This window comes from Protomyctophum parallelum (assembly GCF_964188405.1).
Source record: "Protomyctophum parallelum genome assembly, chromosome: 12".
Lineage (NCBI taxonomy): Eukaryota > Metazoa > Chordata > Actinopteri > Myctophiformes > Myctophidae > Protomyctophum > Protomyctophum parallelum.
Window position 1 is genome coordinate 51,617,477 of NC_139712.1, and position 27,500 is coordinate 51,644,976.

Genomic DNA, 27,500 nt, shown 5'->3' on the forward strand with positions numbered 1-27,500 from the left:
TGAAATGAGCAATACCACACACTTGAATATAAATAAATAACGGAAAAGAAAAGAAACACATTATGCAATGACAGAATTTTTACAAGATTTTCAGCACATTTGGACAAGCTCTGAAAACGTTCAATCTGCAGATAATTTCCGTTTACAGTAGGTGCTACTCATCAACATCTCAGCATGTTTTAGCCCAAGGCTTCCCTACGTTTTCAGACCGTGACCCCCCAAAATAATTATATTTGAACAGCGGACCCCCCCACCCCAACAAGCACTTGGAAGGAGATGAGGCATTACATTTCGTCTGACTCGGTTCCACAGATACATTGTGGAAATAGCCAAACTACATATTACGAACTGCAACACATCGCAATGTGAGGCGTGTTTGCCACTTTCTAAGGTCAAATTCTTTTCACATTGTTTGACTCGGTCCCACAGATACAGTAAATACAGTATAAAATCCGTTTGGGAATTAGCCTCATAACTCAACAACCCAAACCCACACAGAGACGATTATAAAGACTCAGGACCCCCGAGGTAGCCGCCCTCCCCGCCCCCCACCCTCAGGTTGAGACGTTTTTGGCCCTGCGTCGAATACAACATATGGTTCCAGAACTAGTTTTGCATGACTATATCGCATAAGGGAACGTCTTGTCAGATAGTACACTGCACATTGTCAACCCAATTAAGCCCCCATTTAATATGTCCCAGATCGCTCCGTGAGGGAGAAGAAGAAAAAAGAAAAAAAGAACGAATCCCACGAGACGATGTGAAAATGTTTTTCCTCTCGATCAAAGTGCCGATGTGTGGGCCAAAGTACTGTCTGAAGTATACGCTTGGTCATCTACGGTAAGAGAGGGGGTGGTTAAGGGGTTTTCCACGGTGCTATAATAGGGGGCTGCCTGGTGTGTGTGTGCGTCGTCTGTCTGTAAGGCCGATTAACAAACACGCCCTGCCCGGCCTCGTCTGAGGAGCGGAGGCGGGAGTGAATAGCAGGAGGGTCACACAATCACTGTGATCGCAGTGTGGAAGGCTCATGTTTGCTGACCGAGGCGAGGGTGACTTGCAACAAACCAAACCAGCATGCTATATCTCCCCCCCCCCACACCCATTACCACACCGCAATCACAATCATCCACACCCGTTTATACCACACCGCAATCACAATCATCCACACACACCCCCACACTACACACACAGCTGCTGCTGCACCCTCACCTACTCTCCGTGAAGTGCAAACTCATGATGACCGTACACTCCAATCAATCGTTGCAAGCTTGCAGACGCCACTCTAACCACTCAAACCCTATATATACACACTTTGTTGACCAGAATTCCCGAAGAGTATAAACTATATATAATACTATTATGTTTTCCCTCTACACGAGTGGTTCTCAAACCTTTTTGTGCCAATATGTATTTGGCCGTGGACCCATATCTGAAAATGTTTTTTTTTTTTTCCTTTTTTTTTTGCCAGGGACCCCCTCATTAGATTGTGTAAATTGTTTTAATGTATGCAAAATCCAATACTTTAAAGATTTAAATAAGACATATTCAAAAGAATGAAATAGCAGATGTTAAAACTCGTATAGCGTGTCACAAAGTGACGCACAGTGAACTTGTAAATCTGCTATTTACATTTATTTTTGCTGGGAAACCCCTGGAACCCCCACAACATCAACCTTTGAGAACCACTGCTATATACTTCTTATAGTTGTGATCTACAAGCTCACAACACGTCGCGTTGCAATGCCTTTGTGACGCGTTATGGGAGTGTGGATCTGGCATGTTCACAGAATGTTCACTTATTTCGACATGCCCAAAATATAATAGAGATGCGAGCGTTCAACATGAACTATCCCTGACATGAGTTTGCTCTGAGTCCATTAGTTCTGTCAGCATGTACGCACACGCACAGGCACGCGCACACACACACACTCTCCAGGGTGGACCTCAGTATTACTGTGCAGTTCACAATATCATTGGGAATATACATCATGAAAAAAAACAATGGAGCTGTCAAAGCATCATCCATCAAAAGCCTTTAATGTGTAATTACTGCCCGCCGTCAGGACAGTGTTTTAGTAATGGGGCATGAAGTGGTGTAAGCGGTCAGAGCGGTCCACACTCAGCCTCTAATGGGGAGTGAGCGAGTATTACTATTCAGTGCCACAGCTGCTGCATTCCCATAGTAGACACACTAGTTGAATTACAGAGAGTGGTTTTGAAGTGTGTGTTGCGCCGTACGTACACGTGTCAAACAATGTGAGGGAGAATGACGGCGTACGTGTGTGTAGGCCTATGTGTGTGTGTGTGTGTGTGTGTGTGTGGTGTTGCAACGATACCAGGAACAAAATTATAATAACACAATACCAAGTTGTTGACTAACAAGCAAACCAAAATTATGACACAGGTCAGTGAAAACTGTGTTAACCCATTTTGGGCGGGAACCCCTTTTGGTGTTTTAAAGCATTATGTTATACTTTAGCTATTGAAAAATAGCAGACCTACGTACAAGCTCATACGAGCTTGTAGGTCTGCTATTTTTGAAAAATCGTGACAATGTGGTGCAAATCTTTGAATAAATCAAATCTTTGCTTCTGAGGGGTTCCTGGAAAAACATACTGTATATTCAAATGGGCGTCGGTGGCCAAATACAGATAATCTTTGGGGTCCTTGACATGAAATATTGAGCACCACTGATACAGAATTGGGGTTTAGAAGAAAACGCCAGGCCTAAATGGGTTAACACAGGTGAACACAGGCTGCTAGAGACAGAGCTAATGCAACTGATTCCAAATAATTATTTTGTTCTGAACAATTTTATTATTCTACCGACCAACTAATTAGGTTGCTTCTGAAGGTTAACATTGTATTCTAACCCCAATTTAATTGAGGTTAGAAGAAGTGAAAGGGCCCAGGCCGTAGCGTAACGGTCTGGGCACCGGACTGGTGATCCAGTCGCGGTGTGCCGCGGGTTCGACTCCCGGACCCGACACGGCCTTTACCGCATGTCATCCCCCCATCTCTCTCCCGTTTCCTGTCAGCCTACTTTCTATCCCTTAAAAAATCAATAAAGGCGTAAGCCGCAAAAAAATATCTTAAAAAAAAAAAAAAAAGAAGAAGTGAAAGGGCTTAATATGAATATTGTAAAACTCATACAATAGGTCGTTTCGAGGAAGCAATCTGATTGGTTTTAAAGTGAAACAGCCTTCTAGCCTTGGTTCAATCGAGCGACCACTCCACACCTAATCAAACATAATTCAGCTGCTCTGTTATCCCAGACTGCAGCAAACTCGGTGGCTAGGCCAGCTAGTTTCTTGGGACGTCTGTGGTCGTAGTGACTATACATCTGTCATTAAAAAAATATGTTTTTTCAGCAGGTGTGCATTAATGACGTTAAACCACCCCCTCTCGTGTAATATTGCTTAATTGACTCAAGTATTATTATTATCATCATCATTTCAAATATCATAGTAAAGTGTCGTTTAGTGAAAATAGTGATTTATCTTTTTTAAGGCACTTCATAAATGTCACATTCTCATTAGGCACCCTGTGTGAGACTTACATCTGTGTGATTCGTTTAACAACCAACCTTATGTCTGCTCTGTGACCCATGTTAAACACTAGCTAAGCTAAAGCGCTAATGGTTATTTACTACTGTACGGTATCTGCACGAATATCTACACAAATATACTCTATCTAAAGATCTATACGTGAGTGCTATACAACAGCAGTTCTCAAATTAGGGGTCCATGGAGGGGTACATGGGGGTCCCCAGCTAAATGTGTTTATGCAGCGTCACAATGATTTTAACGACTTCATCCGATCCATGTATACAGTACATTGGCTATTCAAAAATAGCAGATCCACAAGCTCACAGTTTTGGAAATGTTCTCTTCTTGGGGTCCCTGGCACGAAACCTTTTCTGACGGGGGTCCACCCTAACACATATCAATGTGGGGGTCCTCCTTGACATGAAACAGTTGCTGTTGCTATTTCCGCCACACAAAACACACTTGCACGTATAAAATAGGGCCCAGGTAGCCTAGAGAAACCACATGGGTCAGTTGACTTGTACTCATCACTGTCCAATAGAAACCAGCCAACACATTGTTGCTATTGTTGAACACCCTTTACATGTCTTGGTTAAAAAAAATATTGAATCAATGAAAAGTATTAAACAGTGCTTCTGTCAAAACCAGCTAATTCCAAAATGTCCGGTAAAGCAGCTAACTCCACCTCCTCTCTACCTCTAATGCAAGTATCTGACAATATATAATGTCACAATACCAACTTGGATGAGGCAGTATTGCTTTGTTAAAAAAAAGAGAGAAATAATAATTTCCTGAAAAATATATATTTTTAATTTCCTGAAAAATGAACCCTGTGGTTTAGCCTTATAAAGCAACACAGGATAGCTGTTGCGGTTTGGAGGGGGCAACGATGTTAAAACGTCACATCTGTAGCACATGGCAGGTCACGAATAAATGCATGAACACGCAAACAGCACACCACGGCACAGATACACGCATACGTACATGCATGCACGCACACCTAAGATAGACGCTTGTGCACAAGCCACTCACAATACACACAGACACGACATTAGACAAGACATAAGCTCACGTAATTTCACACTCATAAAGGCACGACACACACACACACACACACACACACACACACACACACACACACACACACACACACACACACACACTGGTCTGATTGACCCATTCTGACCTGAGATCAGATTCTAAAAAATGTCAGTCGTTCTTCGATTTTTCAAAAAATAGCAGACCTACAAGCTCGTATCGCGCCACTCGGTGGCGCGATATGAGCTTGTAGATCTGCTATTTTTCAATAGCTAAAGCATAACATGATGCCAACACCAAAATGGGTGCCCGTTCAGAATGGGTTATGCAGTGGTGGAAGTATAAACAGCACAATGTAGAAACAAGGAAACTGTTACAAGGAAATGCACGGTATTCAAAATGCACTTGAGTAAAAGTGCAAAAGTATTGGCATTAAGCTGAAAAGTCCCATTTCACAAGTTTTCTATGTATGTGAAAAATGCATTAAAATCTTTTTGAAAATAGCATATCTGCAAGCTCACAACGTGCGGCATCAAAACACAGCGTGAGCTTGTGGTCTGCTATTAAAGCCAAAGTTAGAATAGTGCTAAAGTGGTTAATGTATGTTTTATAATAATAATATAAGATACAAATTAACTAGTAAATAAAGTTTTCAAATAATTGTAGTGGAGTAAAAGCACATATTTGCCTCTGAGATGTTGGGGTAGTGCATATAGAAGTAAAAAGTGGAAAATTGTAAATACTCCAGCAAGGTAGTACAGTAAAGTACAGTACTTGGGTAAATGTACGGTCTACTTTCCACCACTGCATTTAAGCCCTTCTGACCTGAGATCAGATTCATACGAGGTTTCCGCCGGACACACACTGGTCTGATGAACCCATTCTGACCTGAGATCAGATTCAAAAAATGTCAGTCGCTCTTCAATTTTTCAAAAATAGCAGACCTACAAGCTCGTATCGCGCCACTCGGTGGCGCGATATGAGCTTGTAGATCTGCTATTTTTAAATAGCTAAAGCATAACATGATGCTGACACCAAAATGGGTGCTCGTTCAGAATGGGTTAAGCCCTTAACTGAACACGTCTGTCGAGGCGCTGTCTGAAACACAGTGTCTCCTCTCACACAGCTGACCTCTCGCAGAGCTCTCGATGTGGAGTTTGTCTAGACCCGCCATGCACTGTAAGCCTTAGATACATGTGTTGTTGTAACTAAATACTGTTATGTTAAGATTTGGGGGAATGATAATAATTTAGGGTTGACATGTTGTCGTAGGGCAGATAAACAAAGGCCGGGGGAACCTCTGATTGCGGTGCTGGGTCAGCTATAGCGTAGCGTCTGCCCATCAGGCAAGAAACCTCCCATTTCCCTATTTTTACATTGTGTTTTTTTCTTAAGTTAACGCTCCTACTTGACCATACTGCAGAGTCACACAAAAGCAGTAGATCAACAAGGTCGCGACGCCTTTCCAGCTTGCAGATCTACACATTTTGCTACCTTTGAATTTGAGTAACAGTGTTGGACATGTATGAGGTTTCCACCCGACAGAGACGATAACCCTGTCTGCGGTATATGGAGATTAGGGTTTGTCCGCACGATGTTTATCGGTGTTGCATTCGTGTGTGTGTGTGTGCATGCATGTGTGTGTGTCTACATGCTTGTGTGTGTGTGTGTGTGTGTGTGTGTGTGTGTGTGTGTGTGTGTGTGTACATTCTTGTGTGCGGCGCACTATGGGTATGTGTGTGTCCTAGTGCGCTAGTCCTCCAGTGTCATTGTTTACCATACCATTGTTAGCACATAATCCGAGTGTGTGCTTGTTTGTGTTTAGCAATCATTGCTGTTAATCACATCGCTGCGGAAAACATGCAATTTGTAACCTGTGACCCGCTTGGAAATGGAAAGTGTAGTTCCTAAAGTAATTCACTCTAGGATATGTTTACACGATGAAGAGCTTGATTGAATAGCTATACAGTCAGTGTGCAGGCTATTTCTCTATTCCCATGACCCATGACCCATCTTTTTTTTTCCGTCCCGACAGTGTCATTGTCTATTCGTTTTGTTGCAAGGTTACAAATAGAGCCATCTCACAGTAAATGTCAGCCATATGGCCTACATATATAAAGCCATATACTGTATGTAGTTTCAAGAAATCGCCTCTGTTGGGTGGAAACTAAAGTTCTCAACGGGCCCAAAAAATATGGCCCGGCCCGACCCTACCCTAACTGGGTGGGCCCGAGGCTCGGCCCTACCCTAAAAATTGCCATAATGTTAAGCCCGAAGCCCGACAAAAGCCCGACAAAAAAAAAAGAGAGAAAAAAAAGCAGCACTAAATGGCGCCGTGTTTCAGTGTGAAAGTGAGAACGGAGATCAACGGATTTATCGAAATAAAGGATGTATGTAACTCACGTTAGAAGAGGCTATTAATGTTCCATAACTTCCATTTCCAATCATTCTAATGGATTCCATACAGTGGTGGTGGTGACTGGTGAGTAAACACGAATAGCTGCTGCATCTCCCTCCCTTAGTTTCCTCTGAAGTGAAGTTGCTTTACGTGTAGCTATAAGTTATATATCACTGGATCGTTTGGTGACGTTGATTAATAATTAGGTTTTATTCATCGCAGCCAGCTGGGTTAACGAGACTCTCGGTGCAACATGACGAAAACCTGACGCTTCTTCAGCTGTGATAATCCGATTGATTTTATAAAATATTTAAGCATATGGCAACTTGGCAAGTTAACTGGTGGTTAGTAGCTCGTTTGGTGCGCAAACCAGAGGGAAACCAGCGGTAGCAAGGCACGCAAGTCTCTCACCGTTCACTGTTCTCTAGTCTACTGCCTGCGCGCGGGGCAGGCTGCAATGCTGCTCTGGCCTCGTACACACATGCTGGACTGACATGATCTGTTCTGTCTGTGTTTCATGGCCGCCTCATTCTCAATGCTTTTCCAATGGAAGTCACGTGGTTTGACATGTGTGTACGAGGCCTCCGAGTCTGAAATGCCAGTGCGATGCGACCCCGTCTCCAGTCCTCCTCCTGTCAAGTGAATCGCCTAGCCAGCCCTCTTCATAATAAATGCATACACGTATACACAATCACATTACACAAATAACAGAATTGCTATTTTTATTATAACACTTAAAAAAAAAAAAAAAATCACAGAGCCCGAGGCTCGGCCCGGCCCGACTAATTAGCATATTTTTTGGGCCCGGCCCGGCCCTAAAACGTCGGGTCGGGTCGGGCTTGGTCGGGTTCGGGCAGAGTTTGAGAACTTTAGTGGAAACCTCATTATGTCCAGAACTGTTACTTTGGGGGGCACGGTGGCACAGTTGGTAGTGCTGTCGCCTCACAGCTAGAAGGTCCTGGGTTTGATTCCCGCTGGGGACGCTGTGGGCACTGGCGGCGTGTTCCCTCCTCCGCGTCATCAGTGCCCATACCCGAAGGCGGGGTTTGGCGATAGGGCCTTTCTGTGTGGAGTTTGCATGTTCTCCCCGTGTCCCCTAGGGTAGATACTGATGTATATTTTGATAGCTTATGCCTCTCAACATATGTCATAATTGTACACATAACGCATACGGCCTATAGGAGTTCACATGCAGGGAAGCCTGAGTGTAGAGGTCATTTAGAATAGCAAGTCACTAAGACAGCCTAGGGAGTCGGGACACTTTAAGATAGTCAATTTGTAACAGCTGTGAGATCCGGCTATATAGTGGCCATTGGGAGGTTTTACCACACACACACACACACACACACACACACACACACACACACACACACACACACACACACACACACACACACACACACACACACACACACACACACACACACACACACACACACACACACACACACACACACACACACACACACACACACACACACACACACACACACACACACACACACACACACACACACACAGATTGGGGATGTATAAAATGGTACAGAGAATCAGTTAGAACGAGAAGTGAGGGACAGCAGAGAGAGACAAGGGGAACCTAGGCGCTCTGCCTGGGACGAAGGCCTCAATATGCTGTAACCATGGAACCAATGCTTGTAACCTGTAACTGATTGCTGATCAATAAATGGAAAGAAGGAAATGTGCCTGCTTGGATCTCCTATTCATTCCAACAGCAACTTCAACAAAGGAATTAGGTAAATTAATCCACAGAGCCCTGTAAGAAAGACACATCAATACCCTCACAAAAACATGCCGTAATCCTGGTCTCTAAAAAAAACTACCTCCCCCTGGCCAGCCTGATGGAGGGGAAAGGAACTGGTCGGAATAACGTGTCCCTTCCACGTGCTACGTCCAGCCGGGAAAATTCCCCTCTGTCAGGTGAAAAGAAGCAGCTTGGACTCCTCATGCATAGAAGGAGGCATGAGGTCAGTCCGCTGCCCCCCCCAGGTTGGCAGAGGAAGTGTAGCACCCAGGATTACATTAGATAATTGGCACTGGGTGAAAAGAAAACTGGGTTACAAAATCGTGGGATAAAAATTTATAAAAAATAAATAAATGTTACTTTTCAGGATTCAAATAAAAAAAACAGCGTCGCTTCGCAATGCATTTTGAGCTTGCAGATCTGCTATATTTGATGCTTTTGTGTTAACGCTGATCAAAGTAGGGCGTTATTTTACAAAAAAAGTTTGAATATGGAGGTTTCTTCCTGACAATTCAGCAGGTGAACTGGAGGGGAGGGTTTTGGCTTTTTTGTCATGTTTCTGAGGAGGGAAGGTTAATTTCTAGCCTCCACAGTTCAAACGGTGCATCCAAATCCAAAAAAAACGTTTCATCTGACAGGCTTGGGGAGTACAGAACTAAAGCCATGACTCTGTATGCATGGGCTGTCTACTGCCTGAGGGCATGGATCCTGTGCACGCACACACGGCACACACACACACACACACACACACACACACACACACACACACACACACACACACACACACACACACACACACACACACACACACACACACACACACACACACACACACACACACACACACACACACACACACACACACACACACACACACACACACACACACACACACACACACACACACACACACACACACACACACACACACACACAGAGAGAGAGACACAGAGATAGAGAGAGAGAGCTGCTTAGAGCAAATTCCCTTGGGATGGATAATGTTTCTATTTGGATCCATCTATCCAAATACAGGGTGGTCTGGGCTATCCCACTAGCAATGCATCGTCGTCGCACATATCCAAATACCGCTCGAAGAAGACAGAAATGAAAACATGAAAGGACGTACCACACACTCACACACACACACACACACACTATAGCTCCCTTAAGTGCAATGTATTGGAACATCCACTTATGCAACCATTAAGGGACCTTCTTTCATTGTAGTCATTGTCAGGTCTTTTCCACTGAAACAGAATGCTTGCAGTCATATAGAAATGTGTAGCTGTTTGTCTCTAATTGAGCCTTACAGTGTATAGCAGCCCAAATGACTGGTGATTAGATTGTCTTGCAACGCTCATCTCATTTCCTATCTGTTTAATGGAGCCGCTAGGAAATTAGCCTAGTAGCTCCCCTCCTCCTCCTCCTCCTCCTCCTCCTCTCTCGCATTCTGTGTCTCTCCTGCTCTTATTATTAGTTCCTCTGTTGGTTCACTCGGCCGTATTCAGATCCAATAAGCCGCTGTGCCAAGGAGGACCATTAACATGACTTATTAGGTCCCGGGTTGTGAGTAAAAACGTGTTTAGGAAGGGCGTTGCACCGTTGGCATGTGCTGTGGCCACCTTGCCCGCTATACCCTGGCCTGGCCCCACCACTTTCTCTGTCACACACACACACACACACACGCACGCACGCATGCACGCACACACAGTACGTACACACACCGAGTGCTTTGCCAAAGTGCTTTGTCAGAAGGAGGGTCTCTCCCTCCCTCTCTCTCTCTGGGCTGTCCTGTGTGCAGGGTTTATGTGACTTTTTGGGACATGGACAATCATCTCCTGGCCTTATATTAACCCATTCTGACCTGAGATCAGATTCTAAAAATGTCAGTCGCTCTTCGACTTTTTTTCAAGAATAGCAGACCTACAAGCTCGTATCGCGCCACTCGGTGGTGCGATATGAGCTTGTAGATCTGCTATTTTTAAATAGCTAAAGCATAACATGATGCCGACACCAAAATGGGTGCCCGGTCAGAATGGGTTAATACTGCTGCTGCACGATAATTCCACAAAAAGGCTCGGGGTCTTTTATTATCCCTTTCGTCTCCACAGGCTATTGATCCCAAAGGACGTCCCGGATCTCTTAAATCAATGTTTCACCGGGATGTCACCTGTGGAAGTTTGCCGGCTTCTACACACATGTGAGGGACTGCACGTTATAATGTAGGGCTAGTGATATGATATGATATGATATAGTACTTTGTCAGTTAACACTGAAATTTGTCTTGAGACCCTGCAGCCATGTATGCAGAATACATACAGTATACACACATTTGACAAAAAAACACAATATTACATACAAAGACATGAAGACAAGAGCAAGGTCTCACCGCCTAGATAACCCCATGGCTACAACAACTCCTGATTAAGCCTCAAAGTCGACTGGTGGACAAAGGACCTCTTTAGTCTGACCTTATTGTATGCTGGGACATCATATCTCCTTCCTGAAGGTAGCAACCTATATTCTCCATACAACACATGGCTAGTGTCTGAGGTGATATTCCTTGCTAACCTTAAGATGCTGTTATCATACGTGGATGTATAAAGTTTCTGAAGTGGTTGTCCAACAATCTTTGAACCAAATGTTCAGTTGTTGCAGCAGTTTTGACTTTAGGGCTGCAGACAAACAGTGGTTCCCAAAGTGGGGTCCAGGGACCCCCAAGGGTCCGTGGGGGGTTCCAGGGGGTCACCAGCAAAATTAGTTAACATAGCGTCACAATCCTTTTAACCACTCCATCCGTTTATCGAAAAGAGCAGATCTACAAGCTCACAGAACATCACATTTTGCCGCAGTAGATCTGCTATTTCTGAATAGCCAAAGTATAAAATATGGTTTGAGAACCATTGTACTAAAGGATGGGTTCCCACACCGAATAGCCAAAGCCTCTGGCTGTGACAACCCATTCCAAAATGTCCTTAAAAGCTTTTCCTGAAAGCAGAAAAGTCCTCAGCAGAAGTAAGTGCTTCGCGTCTAAAATCCGAAGTTCCCGAGGTGAGGACGCGAGAGAGAGAGAGAGAGAGAGAGAGCAAAGAGAAAACGCTTAGTCGTACGTGAGAGGGTTCCCGCATCAGACATGGCGCCAATCAATGGCCTAGCATTGCCGTTATCACCAATCTCTCCCTGAGTTTTCTCCGGCATGTTGTCGCCCAAGTGAACGATTGTGCCGGGAACCGTTGGACCGGAGAGAGGAGGTGATATCAGACCTTTGCTTTGCCTGCAGTTGTGATCCTGCTGCTAAGTCTATCTGTCCAACCTACGGCCTCTGGATGTGTGTTAAGGTTCAAATCAAGGACAAGGCTGGATCAACAATGAAGTTTTAAAACATTCTGCAGTTGTACTTTACTTTAGTATTTCCAGTTTTCAGTACTTTAACTTTTATTGTACTTTTTTTTTACTCCACCACATTTATTAGAAAATGTTAGTTACTGGTTATTTGTAGATTTGGATTATTATTACAAAACGTACATTAATAACTACTTCAGCCCAATTTAAACTTTGGCTATAGATGATAGATTTGTATAATTTGTTTTATTTGAAACCCGTGAAATTGGACAGTCTGCATAATGGGTACTTTAAGTATATTTCGATGCCAGCACCTTTGTACTTTTAGTCAAGTACATTTTTAATCCTGGACTTGTACATGTAACAGGAGTGTGTCTACAGTGCAGTATTGATACTTATATTCATAGGTAAACAGTGTGAGTACTGGTGACTTGGTACTGGACAGTTCACATAGCGGATACCAGAGTAAAAGGTGCACACAACCATTAAAGTGCAGGCGTTTAAAGTGCTATGCGATAGGTCATAAAAGTGCGTGTGCATAGACATAGGCACAAGATAATACAGTAAAAAGTAAAAGTGCTCATCATAAGGTTATATCCTCGATCTACGCACAGCAGCATTCAGTGTGTGAATAGAGACCGGGACAAAGGAATGTTTGTGCCTGTTTTTTGTGGCACAATAAAGGGGCTCGCAAGCGAAGGCCGGATGGGAGAAGGATGTACTCTCCGTATAGTGGGTGAGCAGCATCAGATCGGATACATGATGTAGTGAACAGAACACACATCCAGGGTGCTCCTGTGTCTTCCATATGGCCTTGGCTTCATGGCAGCATGCGGAGGGCAGCTCAGTGAAACCAAATTGATTAGATAAAGGTCCCCTCTCTCTTAAAGGTGTCCACGCTCCCCGAAGGCAATCTCTTTAATGGCTGCCTGACGACCCGGAGGGACTGAAGCGAGGACCTCAGAAGCGGCAGGGAGACGAGAGAGACCGTCGCACAGCCAAATGAAGTCGGAGCATACAGTATATACTGGGAAGTACTGTATACTCACGTACTGTATAATAGAGATTATTTTTTTTTACTTTACTTTTGAGTATTTCCATTATTTGATACTAGACAAGATCTCAGAGGTAAATACTATACTTTTTTACGCCACTGCAATTATTTGACAGCTTTAGTAACTATAGTTACTTTGCAGATTAACCAACTAACATCTTTGTGAGTTTGTAGATCGGCTATTTCCAAACTATTTTCTATACACAATGAAACCTGTATTTGGGACATATTCTGCATAATGAGTACAATTTGATGCCAATACTTACTCAAGTAAAATGTGAATACAGAACCTTTACTTGTAACAGAGCATTTCTACATTGTGCTATTGGTACTTCTACTCGAGTTAGAAACGTGAGTACTTTCTCCCACCACTGCTTTACGGGGGTGCTTATATACCAGCCAGACAGATTCATCCGTACGGGAGGGCATGAGATGGCAGGAGGCCAATCATCGGTGTGTCACTACAATCACTCTGACCTACGATGGGCTGCCACTACGATGGCTGCCACTTTAACCCATTCTGACCTGAGATCAGATTCATAACGAGGTTTCCACTGGACACACACTGGTCTGACGAACCCATTCTGACCTGAGATCAGATTCTAAAAAATGTCAGTCGCTCTTCGATTTTTCAAAAATAGCAGACCTACAAGCTCATATCGCGCCACTCGGTGGCGCGATATGAGCTTGTAGATCTGCTATTTTTCAATAGCTAAAGCATAACATGATGCCGACACCAAAATGGGTGCCCGGTCAGAATGGGTTAAAGTCAAGGTCGTGGTAATTTCAGCGCCCGCCCGCCCGGTCAATACAGTAGCACTTCAATGGATTTTGTTGTCTTGGGGTTTTTTTTTTCTCCTGTCCAGCACTTATCATCACACTGTCTCTTTTTTTCCTTCTTTTTTTTTTAAGACACGGACGTGCTGCCACATCCATCACCTGCAATATCCATCTCCCACAAAGACAAATAAAAAACACAACAATGTCATGGTCATACAGTAGGTTTCCACAGCAAGGCAGATCAATTACACTGAGCTACAGAGCATTGGTTCTCAGAGTGGGGGTTCTTGGGTGGGGTTCCAGGGAGTCCCAAAACATTGTTAATACACAGCATCACAATCATTTTAACCACTTTAACCATATTTTATACGTTGTCTATTAAAAAAATGGCAGATGTGCAAGTTCTTGTGCATGTGCATAACTTTGTGCCACACTATGAGCTCGTAGATCTGCTACTGAAAATGTGTGATTCTTTTTTTTTTTTGCCAATATAGATCTATTGTGACCGAGACCTAGATATGGGCGGGTCTGGTCGGGGATAGTGCCGAGGAGAGGGGAACAGAAATCTCTCTCTTTGAGCGCAAGTGTGGAGCCGGCAGTCGATGGCAGGTCCTGTTACAGTATCCAAGGTCTGCTGCTGCTATCTGGGTCCGTATTAGCTTAATCCGTCTGTAACTTGCGTAGGCATTCATATTTATGTGTGTTGGGATGTCAGGGGTGATGTCACCCTGACGTCCCGGTTGTGATGTCAGAGAGGCGCTACGTTCCTTCGTAACACTATAGATAGCGGTTTGTCCACTTTCAACTTGGCGTCATTATACTGTAGGCTTTATGTTGTTGTTGTCTGAAACGTGTCACAATCTTTATTTATTTTTAATGGGGCTTAAGTGGTTAAGCACACACTATAGTTATTAAATCAGAGTTAAATTAGAGTTTCACGGAGAAGGAAAAGCCCTGTCAGCGCCATCCTTCTCTGAGCACGGAGGAAATGCAAACCTAATTTAAAGTTTGTGCGCATTTTGTTGTTGCTGTTTTTTTTTTCTTCTTCTTCTTTCCCTCCTCTCTTCAATTCCTGGAGAGAATATACTTTCATGGTGAGCGAGCACAAAGCGAAGCGGCGTCTGTATAATTACGGGAAAATTACATTCATTATTGTAATTTACATCTCATCTCCAATCCAATTATTAGTGGTTTGACCTGCCGCATGCAGCAAATGTTTCAAGCGCGCAAAATCTCAAATGGGCTTGTGGGGGGGCAGGGGGAGGGAGAAAATGTTGCGTGTGTGCGGGTGCACGCGCGCGCGCGCGCGTGTGTGTGTGTGTGTGTGTGTGGGGGGGGGGGCAACATGAGAGCTAGAGAGAGGAAACGGAAGACGTGCGTAAGAGAGAGAGAGAGAGCGGTGAGAGATGAAAAGGTTTGTAGGAGGGAAAAACAATCAATATGGCTCAGCGAGATGATGAGTTCATATCGCCATAATCCTGCGCTTCAGAGCACAGCTGCAGAGGGCGTCTCCACTCCACACTGATGTCTGATACATGTTGTTGCTGCCAGTGATTTGTTCATCTGCATCTCTGGAGGGAGAGAGATAGCACTCCATTCACTTTGTCATTTCCATAGCCTATAGCGTGTTGCCAGGCGGTCTGCCTTTCTTGGCTTACCTTTTAAATCCATTCTGACCTGAGATCAGATTCATACGAGGTTTCCACTGGACACACACTGGTCTGATTAACCCATTCTGACCTGAGATCAGATTCTAGAAATGTCAAGTCGCTCTTCGATTTTTCAAAAATAGCAGACCTACAAGCTCGTATCGCGCCACTCGGTGGCGCGATATGAGCTTGTAGATCTGCTATTTTTCAATAGATAAAGCATAACATGATGCTGACACCAAAATGGGTGCCCGGTCAGAATGGGTTAAAGGCAGTTATACCCATTATGCAAATATGATTATGACTTTATTTTTTAATTTAAATGTTTCTATGCTAATGCATAGAAATGCATAGAGAATAAATCAATGCTGGCCAATAGATTATAATGGCTAAACATGGTTAGGAATTGGAAAGCATGCTGGTGATTGTTGGCCACGTTTATTCTCTGAGCTCAATGTCCCATCATCACAGATGTAGTGTGTGTGTGCGTGCGTGCGTGTGTGTGTGCACTGTAACATTCTGTCTACCTTTTTCATTGTACCGATTGTACTGAAAACAACATACCCAATACAACCAAATACAACCAATGCACTTGATCACAAACTCTATCATAATCCTCAGAATTAGTCATTTCATTTGGTGGATTCCGAATCTACAAATTCTCCTTCTAAATCAGTTTTCTGACGTAACATATGTTGCTTTATCAGTGGTTCTCAAACTTTTTCATGTCAAGGACCCCCACAATTATAATATAATTGTGGACCCCCACAATTATAATATAATTGTGGACCCCCACAATTATAATATAATTGTGGACCCCCACAATTATAATATAATTGTGGGGGTCAGATGCATATTATGCATTTGGCCATATGGACCCTCATCTGAAAATATGTTGTTCCAGGGAACCCCAGAAGCAAAGATTGTTCGCTTAAAAAATATACCTATATCCACTAGGGGTGTAACGATATAGTAACTGCATCGAAAGATGTATTTAATTTAATTTCAAGAATCGAAATATATCGATATGAAAACAGCAACAGCAACAAACAGCAACTATGTATCGAATTGTTTTGCTATGCAATTAATCGATTGTATCAATACTACATTTTTGTGTGTCGTATTTAGCACATTTGTAGAAGAAAAAATAAAAAGAGGGGTTTAATTACTTTTCACTACTTACTTAACCCATTCTGACCTGAGATCAGATTCATACGAGGTTTACACTGGACACACACTGGTCTGATTAACCCATTCTGACCTGAGATCAGATTCTAAAAATGTCACAGTCGTTCTTCGATTCAATAGCTAAAGCATAACATGATGCTGACACCAAAATGGGTGCCCGGTCAGAATGGGTTAAAAGAATTGCAGATCTACAAGCCTACCGTAGCACGGCACGAAGCGACACACCATGATGAGCTTGTACATCTGCTATTTTCAAGGACCACATGCCTACATCCGTGGGTGCTGGAGTGAAACGGCTCAGATGAGACACACAGCGGTGTCTCCACTGGGGTCTGGTAATAATGACAAACCATGTCGGCCTCCAGAGTGGATCAATTCTCACTGAACTGTATGTTTAAGCCCAAAAAAGAACCCCCGCGGCCTTACACAACTCTGCACTTTTCAACGACCACCATCGGTCGATTGGCGACGCCCATGGTTCACATCACACAGGCTGTCATTGTAAAGACAAAATACAGAGGACGGTATCGAGGGGGGGGGGGGGGGGGGAAGTGACAATTTACAGAAGTCGTTTTTAATTTAAAAAAAAGGAAATAGACCAAACTCGTCAAACATGGGCCAAATTGTCCAAAAGAAATATAAGAAAGAGGCAAATCACAATGCATCGTTTCACGAGGTGTTGTGATAAGACAGCTTGTAGATCGTCCATTTTCAAAATATCACGACTAGATCTAACATAATCTGTCGGCAATGCTGGCCCGAAAACACGTATAGTTGTTGGCAGTAGGAATAAACACAAGGGAGTCAGTGGAAGTGGTGCCCCCCCAGGGGCAAAGACAAATGTCCGAAGAGTGCCAGTGTGGACTGACCAAGTCATCAAATGGCAGATGTGGGAATTGGACCCATGTGGGGAATTTGCCAAATCAAGCTGAGGTTGCCATGGCAATCAATTGGCCACATTTGGGCCACAGCCAGAGCTTCTTCTGCCGGTTCTGGACAAACGCCTAACCGACCGACACGACACCGGGCACTGCACTCCCTCGGGGTCGTCTGTGACGTGGGTGGCAAATTTTTGAGTCGGTCAGTCGAGCGTTTCATCGTGGATTGCAGCCGTACGTAAATGGGTTTCCGAGATTCCTTGCGTTTATTGAGAGGCGCTATAGCCCCTCCAACGTCTGGCTTTTACGTGTGATGTAAATCTATTGACTGTTTATGTTTTGTCTTATTTATGCCCTTATTTATGTAAAATCAGATAAGATGGGTTCCCAGACTGGGGTGTGTGTGACTTACTGGAGCGCAGCGCGGACGGGGTGACCTCGATCTCGCTGCTGGGCTGGTAGGGCTGGAAGGCGGAGGAGGAGGAGGAGGACGTGCCGGTGACGGGGCCCATGTCGCCGGGGATGAAGGGGTGGGGCTCGGGGCTCTGTGTGCCCGTGGAGCTGGCACTGGTACCGTCCCCGCCGTTGTGAGGGTCCTGCTCCTCGTACACGGCCACCAGCTGCATGGGGGGGAAACACGGGGGGGCACGGGATTAGTGGGACATCCATATGTTTTGGTCATGCACTGTGGTCATCATTTTGGCATTCGATTGTAGATGCCGTTTTGGCACTGGCGCGAAGGACGGTTGGGACAGACACCAAAAGCAATACATGGACAGCTTTTCTAGCAGCAAAGAAATGTAGGCTATTACCTTACATTGGACAAGTCCTCTACCACCCCTACAGTTTCACATTGGCTAAATGAACTATCCAGTTTAAAAAAAAGTGCATTGTAAATTGAATGTTCATCCTGTTTGTCATGAATAAAAAGATAATAAAAAAGAGAGGGTAGCAGAGGACAAGTTATGGGGTTACTTAAGGATCTATTCCCGCATGAACTGGCGTGTGTGTGTGTGTGTGTGTGTGTGTGTGTGTGTGTGTGTGTTGCGTGCCAGACTTTCATTACATGTACAGACTAGTATACACATTATGCACTGCGAGATAATGTGGGGTTGCCAGGTTTGGACTAAAAAACTAGCCCAACCTTGTCCGTGGCAGCTGCACAATAGATAATGTAGGCATTTAGCAGACGCTCTTAATCCAGAGCGACTGGATTATAGCATGTCTTACATTACGGCAAGCCAGAATGCATCTACTCCTGTCTCTCACTCTGTGACACACATACTGTAGCCTACAGTACACACACACACACACACACACACACACACACACACACACACACACACACACACACACACACACACACACACACACACACACACACACACACACACACACACACACACACACACACACACACACCTCAACTAACTAAAACCGGGAAAGTGTCATGTTTCTTATTGCGTTGGCTATTCAAAAATAGCAGATAAAGCTGCCAGCTTGTACACACATTTGCCATTTTTGATCAATTCTTTTGAAAAATCTTTGGTTTAGAATGCATTTGTAGGATCGGCCTGAGGTTTTAATGGCTTCATTTTGCATAAGACGTTACACGCCAAAGCACTCACGCAGGCGCGCACGCGCACACACACACACGCGAAAACAAAGCAAGGTTGCAAACCAAAGCTGGCAGACGAGGCACACCAGTCAGGGCCCTCGCTCTCCTGGAGCGGGCACACCGACAGACACAAGAGATCATGTGAGAGGATAAAGACTGAGCGTGCATGGTGTTCGGAGGGGAAGGCGGGGATGGGGTTGACAGTGCCAAGTGGCATTTTCTACACTTCTACAGCAACCACGGCTTCCAAACAGAATCCCTGCTAATAAACCCAACTTGTACAAGGAGATTAGACCGGTGTTCCAGCCTTCGCTGGAGTGGCCTGAACATCGGAGTGGCAGCCCGAAACCCCCCCCCCCCCCCCTCCCACAGCCTTGTCCCACATGACAGCGACAATAGCATGTTACGCACCACGCGGAAGACGCGAGAGTGAAAAGTGTTGTTGGCTGGATCTGCGCAGCTCTGAAAGGCTTGCACAGTATATACGCCCGGAGGAAGAGCCAACAAAAGGCGACGAAGAGGAGAGGCTTTGGTGCAGACTACTGTACGCAGCTTTCATCCGCATGTCAAATATAGATTTCATTGTTTTTGCATGCGTTTGCCGTTTTGTTTTTTTTGTCGCCCCCTTACGTGGGCCAATCTGCATATAAACAACTTCCGAAGCGGAAGCACCCACACTCCTTCATTTTAACATTAATTCAAGGATGTGTGTGCGAGGGCATGTGTATTTGTGTATACACATTTTAACTCATCTCTTTTGTGTGTGCATGTCTCTGTATGGTATTTACCCATCTTTCTGGTTGGCTTTGTGCACAATTAAAGCAGATTGTGTTAATTCCCCAAGATGTCTCCGAGCATGCAGTCTGTAATACGTACAAAAACTCCTGTTTGTCTCAAATCACACTCCGCCTCCGTGTCAATGTTGACACAACATTTCCTTTTTGCTCTTGAGATGGCAGAAAGGCAATCATCATGACAAGCGCTGCAAAGCCAGAAAGGCTCTCACATAAAAATCATCATTGGGCATTTTGTGTTTCAAGGAGACTTGCTTTGAAGGCACCGTTATGAAAGCACACACGCTACAGAGGCAGCCTTGAGGATAGGTTTACATTTACATCAGTGGTGGAAAAGTACAAAGTAAAAGGCTGGTACAAAAATATTGGAATCAAAACACATTTTCAAATAGCCAAAGTTTTAATGAGTCTGACGTGGTTAATGCATGTTCAAAAAAATACAAATCAAATCGACACCAATTAGCCCGCGGACCCCCATTTGAAAGGATATATGCCAGGGAAGAGAAGATATTATTTACGGCTCGCTAGCAGAGATTCTCAACCCGGACCCCCAGTTTGCCATGGACCCCCATGTAATGGCATTTCTATCTCTGGGACCCCAATTTATATTGTGAACTCAATGTTAATTTAACTCTGAGAGTGTACAAATGGAATGGGTTCCATTTATGTACAAATGGAATGGGTTCCATTTGTGTACAAATGGAATGGGTTCCATTTGTACACAAATGTAATGGGTTCCATTTGTGTACAAATGGAATGTACACTCTCAGAGTTACAGACCCATAAGAGTCCTGTCACAATCCGTGGTACCTAGTGGTCCTTGTTCCTAGTTTTGGTTAATGTTTTCTGTTCTTGTGTACTTTTATTATGTAGTGATGCCCTAGTGTTTCCAGTTCTGCCTAGTTGTGATTGCCTGTCTTGTCTCACCTCCCTGTGATTATTAGTTTTCTCCACCTGTGTCCTGTTAGTCTCCCAGCCAATCCCTGTGTTCATTGTTAGTCTCCCAGCCAATCCCTGTGTTCATTGTTAGTCTTGTTCACCTGTGCCCTGTTATCCCTGTGTGTATTTATACTCTCCTGTCTTTTCAGTTCCTTGTGGGATCTTTGTTTAAACTGTCATAGTAAGTGTTCTGTTCCAGTCTCTGTTTAAATAAACTGTTTGCATTTGAGCTCTTCGGCCTCTCTGTCCTGCATTTGGGTCCTTATACCCCCTTGGCTCACCGTGACAGGTCCATTTGGTTCTACCCCCTTGGCTCACCGTGACAAGTCCATTTGGTTCTACCCCCTTGGCTCACCGTGACAAGTCCATTTGGTTCTACCCCCTTGGCTCACCGTGACAGGTCCATTTGGTTCCAAACTATAATTTAGCTGGGGACCCCCTGGAACTCAGTCAAGGTCCCCTGGGGGACCTCTCTTTGTACCGGAATTCACAGTTACTCTGTGTGTGGCTATAAGGGGAATTCACAGTTACTCTGTGTGTGGCTAAGGGGAATTCACAGTTACTCTGTGTGTGGCTATAAGGGGAATTCACAGTTACTCTGTGTGTGGCTAAGGGGAATTCACAGTTACTCTGTGTGTGGCTAAGGGAATTCACAGTTACTCTGTGTGTGGCTATAAGGGGAATTCACAGTTACTCTGTGTGTGGCTAAGGGAATTCACAGTTACTCTGTGTGTGGCTATAAGGGGAATTCACAGTTACTCTGTGTGTGGCTAAGGGAATTCACAGTTACTCTGTGTGTGGCTAAGGGAATTCACAGTTACTCTGTGTGTGGCTATAAGGGGAATTCACAGTTACTCTGTGTGTGGCTAAGGGAATTCACAGTTACTCTGTGTGTGGCTAAGGGAATTCACAGTTACTCTGTGTGTGGCTAAGGGAATTCACAGTTACTCTGTGTGTGGCTAAGGGAATTCACAGTTACTCTGTGTGTGGCTAAGGGAATTCACAGTTACTCTGTGTGTGGCTAAGGGAATTCACAGTTACTCTGTGTGTGGCTAAGGGAATTCACAGTTACTCTGTGTGTGGCTAAGGGAAATTCAATGACAAAATAATCAGGCCCGATTTATAGATTTATAAATATAAATATACTTATAGGAGGTAGAGTGGCCAATAGGGAAATAATAATGTTACCAGTTTGATCCAGGGCTCCCCCTGAGTTAGTGTCGAGGTGTCCTTGAACAAGACACACTGAACCCATAATTGCTCACGACAAGCAGTTTGGGCGCCTTGTATATGGTTTCCCTTCCTCCACCATCGCTGTGTGAATGCGTGTGCGAATTGTAAAGCGCTTTGGATGAAAGCGCTACATAAATGCACCATTTACCATGTATACATATGTCTGGGAGCATTTTGGTAAGCCAAGACGAGGCCCTGGGCTTGGGCCCAGCTGGCCATTTGGAGAAGCGGGGGGGACTCCTGTCAGTGTTGCTAACTTGCTACATTTTGCGAGAGAAACAAGCAATCAGGTCTCTGAAAACAAGCCCAAATTAAGCAACGATAGGCCATATGAGCACATTAAACCTACTGACCTAATACATTGGCTATTTGAAAATGGCAGAGCTATACAAGCTCACAACGTGTCGCGATTTGACACATTGTCCGTAGACAAACACATCAATTTGGGGGTCCTGGATATGAAAATGTTTGAGAACCACTGAAACAGCAGTAGGAAACGAGCCCAAAAGGCCAAAATAAGCAACTATATTTTAGGAACAGAGCCCCAAAAGATGCATATATACCGCTATACCGCTACCACCAATATTTACAAGTGACTTTACAGGAAAAACAAGCACAGAGTCGCTTATAATAACCGTACGTGGTAATGCTGGCTGTGTGATTCATTTTTAAATATCGCTTCAAAACCATAATTAGGTCCATTTTGCTACGCTCTTCTCAACAGTCACTCTGCCAGGCACTAACATGGGCCCGCGCGCGCACACGCACACGCACGCGCACACACACACACACACACACACACACACACACACACACACACACACACACACGCACACGCACACGCACACAGTACGCACGCACACACACACTCCCCTGTTCATAATGAAATTGGGGCCAGCGTTTATCCCACATGCAATATTTATGGACGCCTGAAAGCTCTCCCTATTTTGCGCCGAATCAACGGGAAACATGAAATGTTAAGACGACCGGCGGACCTTTTTTTGAGGGCCTCAAAATCCCTTAACACGCGAACAACAATAATTCCCCCTAAAGCTCTTCATATCACAAGGGAGTCAGTTCCACATTCACGGGAGGCAGAGAGAGAAACAGAGACATAGAAAGGCAAAAACATACAGAGATGGAACAGAAAACCACAGACTACGGGTCTACGAGTCTTATTTTTAACTTGTTAAGTGTTTAAGTGCTATTTAGTACAGTACTATTTAATAGCACAGTTTAAGTGCATTTTTTTCAGTTAAAACAAACATGTTGTGTTAAAATGTTGAAGCTCTATATCTCTGCTTAGTGTGTGTTCAGTAACAGGGGTCTGTCTGTCTCTCCAGGTCTTTAACCCATTATTTAGGACCGAGACCAGATTCTACAAAATATCTTCTGAATCATGACGGTTTTCTGAAATCGATATACGTTTCTATATCGGTGGTTTTCAAACTATTTCATGTCAAGGACCCCAAACATTATTATGTAATCGGCCGTCGACCCACATCCAAAAATATGTTGTTCCAGAAGCAAAGATTTGAGTTATAAATGTTCGCTCTGGAGTCTGAAAGAACATAGGCCTATTCAAAGATTTGCGTCACATTTTCACAATTCTTCTAAACTATAGCAGATCTACAAGCTGCTACGAGTGCCGCGCTATGAGCTTGTAGATCTGCCATTTTCCAATAACTAAAGTATGACATAATGCTTTAAAACACCAAAAGGGGTCCCCGTCCCGAATGGGTTAATAATCAGAACATATACATTTTCAGATGGGTTGCCAATTTCAGCCAATCAAAGAGTACCCATCAGCTTAAATGTCATGGCGTTCCAGTTCCAATGTTATCTGCTCATTCTATTCATGTCATCACTTGTCATCCTGTGTGAGTTCTCCCTCCTGATTGGATAAGTTTGGGGTCCTGGACCTGAACATTGATTATGTCTATTAAAGAGCTGGTTTGTACAAACACTCTATAGTAGAATATGAGTGCTATCAGAATATAGAGCTATTCAACACTTATTTTAACAAAACTGTTCCAGTATCTGCGTGCATTTGACTGCGGGGGCACGTTTACTATAGCACCATTACCAAAACAGCCCCATCCTGCGTTGAGTGCAAGCGACTTTACAGAGTGCTGATCTCAAACAATCATTTCACGAGAGAGGGGGGCGTGATTGCCGGATACCGAAAAGTACCCTTCAAAAAGCTCCATGCCCTCCCTCCTCATCCACCTCCTCATCCACCATCTGTGCCAGGAGAAGAGCACTCCCCACGGGCACGGGCACGGGCAGAGGGAACACATTTCCCCGGTGCCGCCCCCGAGACATGATGATTGAGCACAACTCGAAGCGCTTCGCCTGCATGAGGGAATTGGTCACAGCCACTATAAGAGACGAGAACCGGAGATTCCATGTCTTCAATTTCTGCACATCCCGGAATTCACAGCGACGGGAAATAACCCATTCTGACCGGGCACCCATTTTGGTGTCGGCATCATGTTATGCTTTAGCTATTGAAAAATAGCAGATCTACAATCTCGTATCGCGCCACCGAGTGGCGCGATACGAGCTTGTAGGTCTGCTATTTTTGAAAAATCGAAGAGCGACTGTGACATTTTTAGAATCTGATCTCAGGTCAGAATGGGTTCATCAGACCAGTGTGTGTCCGGCGGAAACCTCGTATGAATCTGATCTCAGGTCAGAATGGGTTAAGGTTGAAACGCACAAAAGAAATCACGTGGCTATAATTGCGGAGAGAGTCGTGACAGCCCGATGGTCGGCAGCGTTCTCTCTTTTTTGCGCTCTGCAGCGCTGCATGGGCTGAGGCCCTGGGGACAAAGGGACACTCTCAGCTCCACCTGTGGGACTGCTGGAAGGCCCTGGGGACAAAGGGACACTCTCAGCTCCACCTGTGGGACTGCTGGAAGGCCCTGGGGACAAAGGGACACTCTCAGCTCCACCTGTGGGACTGCTGGAAGGCCCTGGGGACAAAGGGACACTCTCATCCAGCTCTACTGACTTTGCCTCCAAGGTGGAGTAAAAGTATTGCAAATTGGCCTGGGCCGTGGCTCAGTGGTCCAGGCACCTCGGCTGGTCCAGTCTGGCAGTGTGCCGCGGTTTCGACTCCCGATCCCGACGGCCTTCACTGCATGTCTCCCCCCCCCCCCCCATCTCTCTCCCCATTTCCTGTCAGCCTATACTGTCTGTCCCTCCATAAAAAATATTAAATAAAGGCGAAAGCCACAAAAAAATAAAGATATTTAAAAGTATCGCAAATTGGACATACTCCAGTAAAGTAAAGAAAACCCTGAAATCTTTACTCAGTAGCCTACATATACTTAGTTACTTTCCACCAAAGGTGGTGGTTGACAGAGAGAAGAGGAGAGAGGACGCAGCATAAGAAGAAATGGAACATCAATGAAGAGGGGGGGGGGGGGGATTCCTTTTCATGTTGCCGGCCTTTGATCTCACGGTAGCCTCTTTTTTTGGGGCATTTCTGGTCAAAACAACGCTTATTGCACGGAGCCTGGCGGTCGTAGTAATGGCGCCGGGCCTGTGCTGATCATGCTCCAGGCAGAGAACAACAGAGAACAGGGCGATATCCTGGCATGTTATTAATTAATCCCGGCGGAAATTGTGTTAAAACTGTTGCTTCATAAACAAAATGCAATAAAAATGTTGACAGCTAGAACAACAACCACATGCTATGCTGTTGAATGGAACAATTTACACCACATTTACTACTTGCCACGAAGCGTCAATAAGGTATATAATCTCAGCCCACAAAAGTATTAAATACATACCGACAATAACAGACCGCTTGGGGGACGCCTGTCATGCTGCTGTGCAACAACACAACAACACAACAGCTCACCTGACTGACTGACTTCAACAACACAACAGCTCACCTGACTGACTTCTGTGCATTCATCAGTAACACCTGATCCTGGTTGGAGTTGATTACTTTGCATGAAAACTGAACATCCAACATCAAAATAAAAGCTCACAGCTATTAGACCTTGAAAACATCCACATATTACTACAAATTAAAAGATTACTGTGCAATCCTCATGGCACTCAGTGATGACATTTTCAGTTTTACTCCTACTCCACTACATCTGAAAGGCAAATATTGTACTTTTTACTCCATTATAAATTATTTTAAAACTTTTGTTACATTGTATTTTTTACTGATCATTACTACAAAACATACAGTAACCCCTTCAGCCCTAAATGTTGGCCATTTTGACACATTGTGAACTTGTAAATCTGCTAGATAAAATACTTAAAAACAAGACATTCTGCGTAATGAGCATTTTCTACTTTTGGTACTTAAAGTACATTTTTGATACCAATACTTTTGTGCATTTTCTAATTTCCAGACATGTACTTGTAACAGAGTATTTCTACATTACAGTATTGACACTTTTACTTAAGTAAAAATCACTTCTCCCACCACTGTCAGGCACTCCCGACACTAATGCGCACGGACAGGGACAGACAGCGTCGTCACGGCGGAGTGGAGGGGTCATGTGACCGACGGCGGGGAATCCACCACTTGCTGTAGCGCTCGCCTTCAATTAAAGAACAGGTTTATCTCCTCACCGCTGTGAATAATTATTACCATTACTTCCTCAGTGCAGAGAGACCCCCCCCCCCCGGGCCAGATGAATATTTATTTGTTGTGTTATTGCAGCTGTGCTTCTCCATTTCCCCCGACCCATTGATATGTGCCTGATAATGATACTTACTTTACCAAAAAGATTGGCACTGACAAATAAATAGTATTAATTGGCTGCTTAACTATCCCAGTAAAAGTATCCATACCGCAATGTAGAAATACAAAATTAGGCTACATGGTTTTGTACAAAAAGTACAAAAGCATTGGCATCAAAATATAGACTACTTAAAAGACAAATAATAATAATATTAATAAAAACTCACAAAGTAACAAATACTTGTAAGAGGTACTAACATACTCAGGTAAAGCAAAAGTATACCTCAAAATTGTACTCAAGTACAGCAGCAAATGCACATAGTCACTTTGCACCACTGCTTTCATTGTTCTCTCATCATGCCCGCTTACTTCACCCATTATAAGATAGTAATCCAAGTAATAATATAGCCATACAGTATATCTAGTTACTTTAACATTCATTAATGCATCCACAAGATGATTTGTGACTGTACAGGACATCTGTATAACGCGCAGTTGAGCACTTAATTGGACATCATTTTCCACCACAAGTGTTTTAGCCATAACAGTCTGAACATAACACTGT

General features: G+C 44.2%; 1 pseudogene across 1 annotated transcript in view; it reads right to left on the reverse strand.

The window, feature by feature from the left end:
* The window catches only part of LOC310867706 (partitioning defective 3 homolog), a 656,686-nt pseudogene that overhangs the window by 449,939 nt on the left and 179,247 nt on the right, over positions 1 to 27,500 (reverse strand). The window contains exon 4 of the transcript XR_014571073.1: positions 18,050 to 18,257. The product of XR_014571073.1 is annotated as a partitioning defective 3 homolog (transcript). The remainder of the gene's footprint in view (positions 1 to 18,049; positions 18,258 to 27,500) is intronic.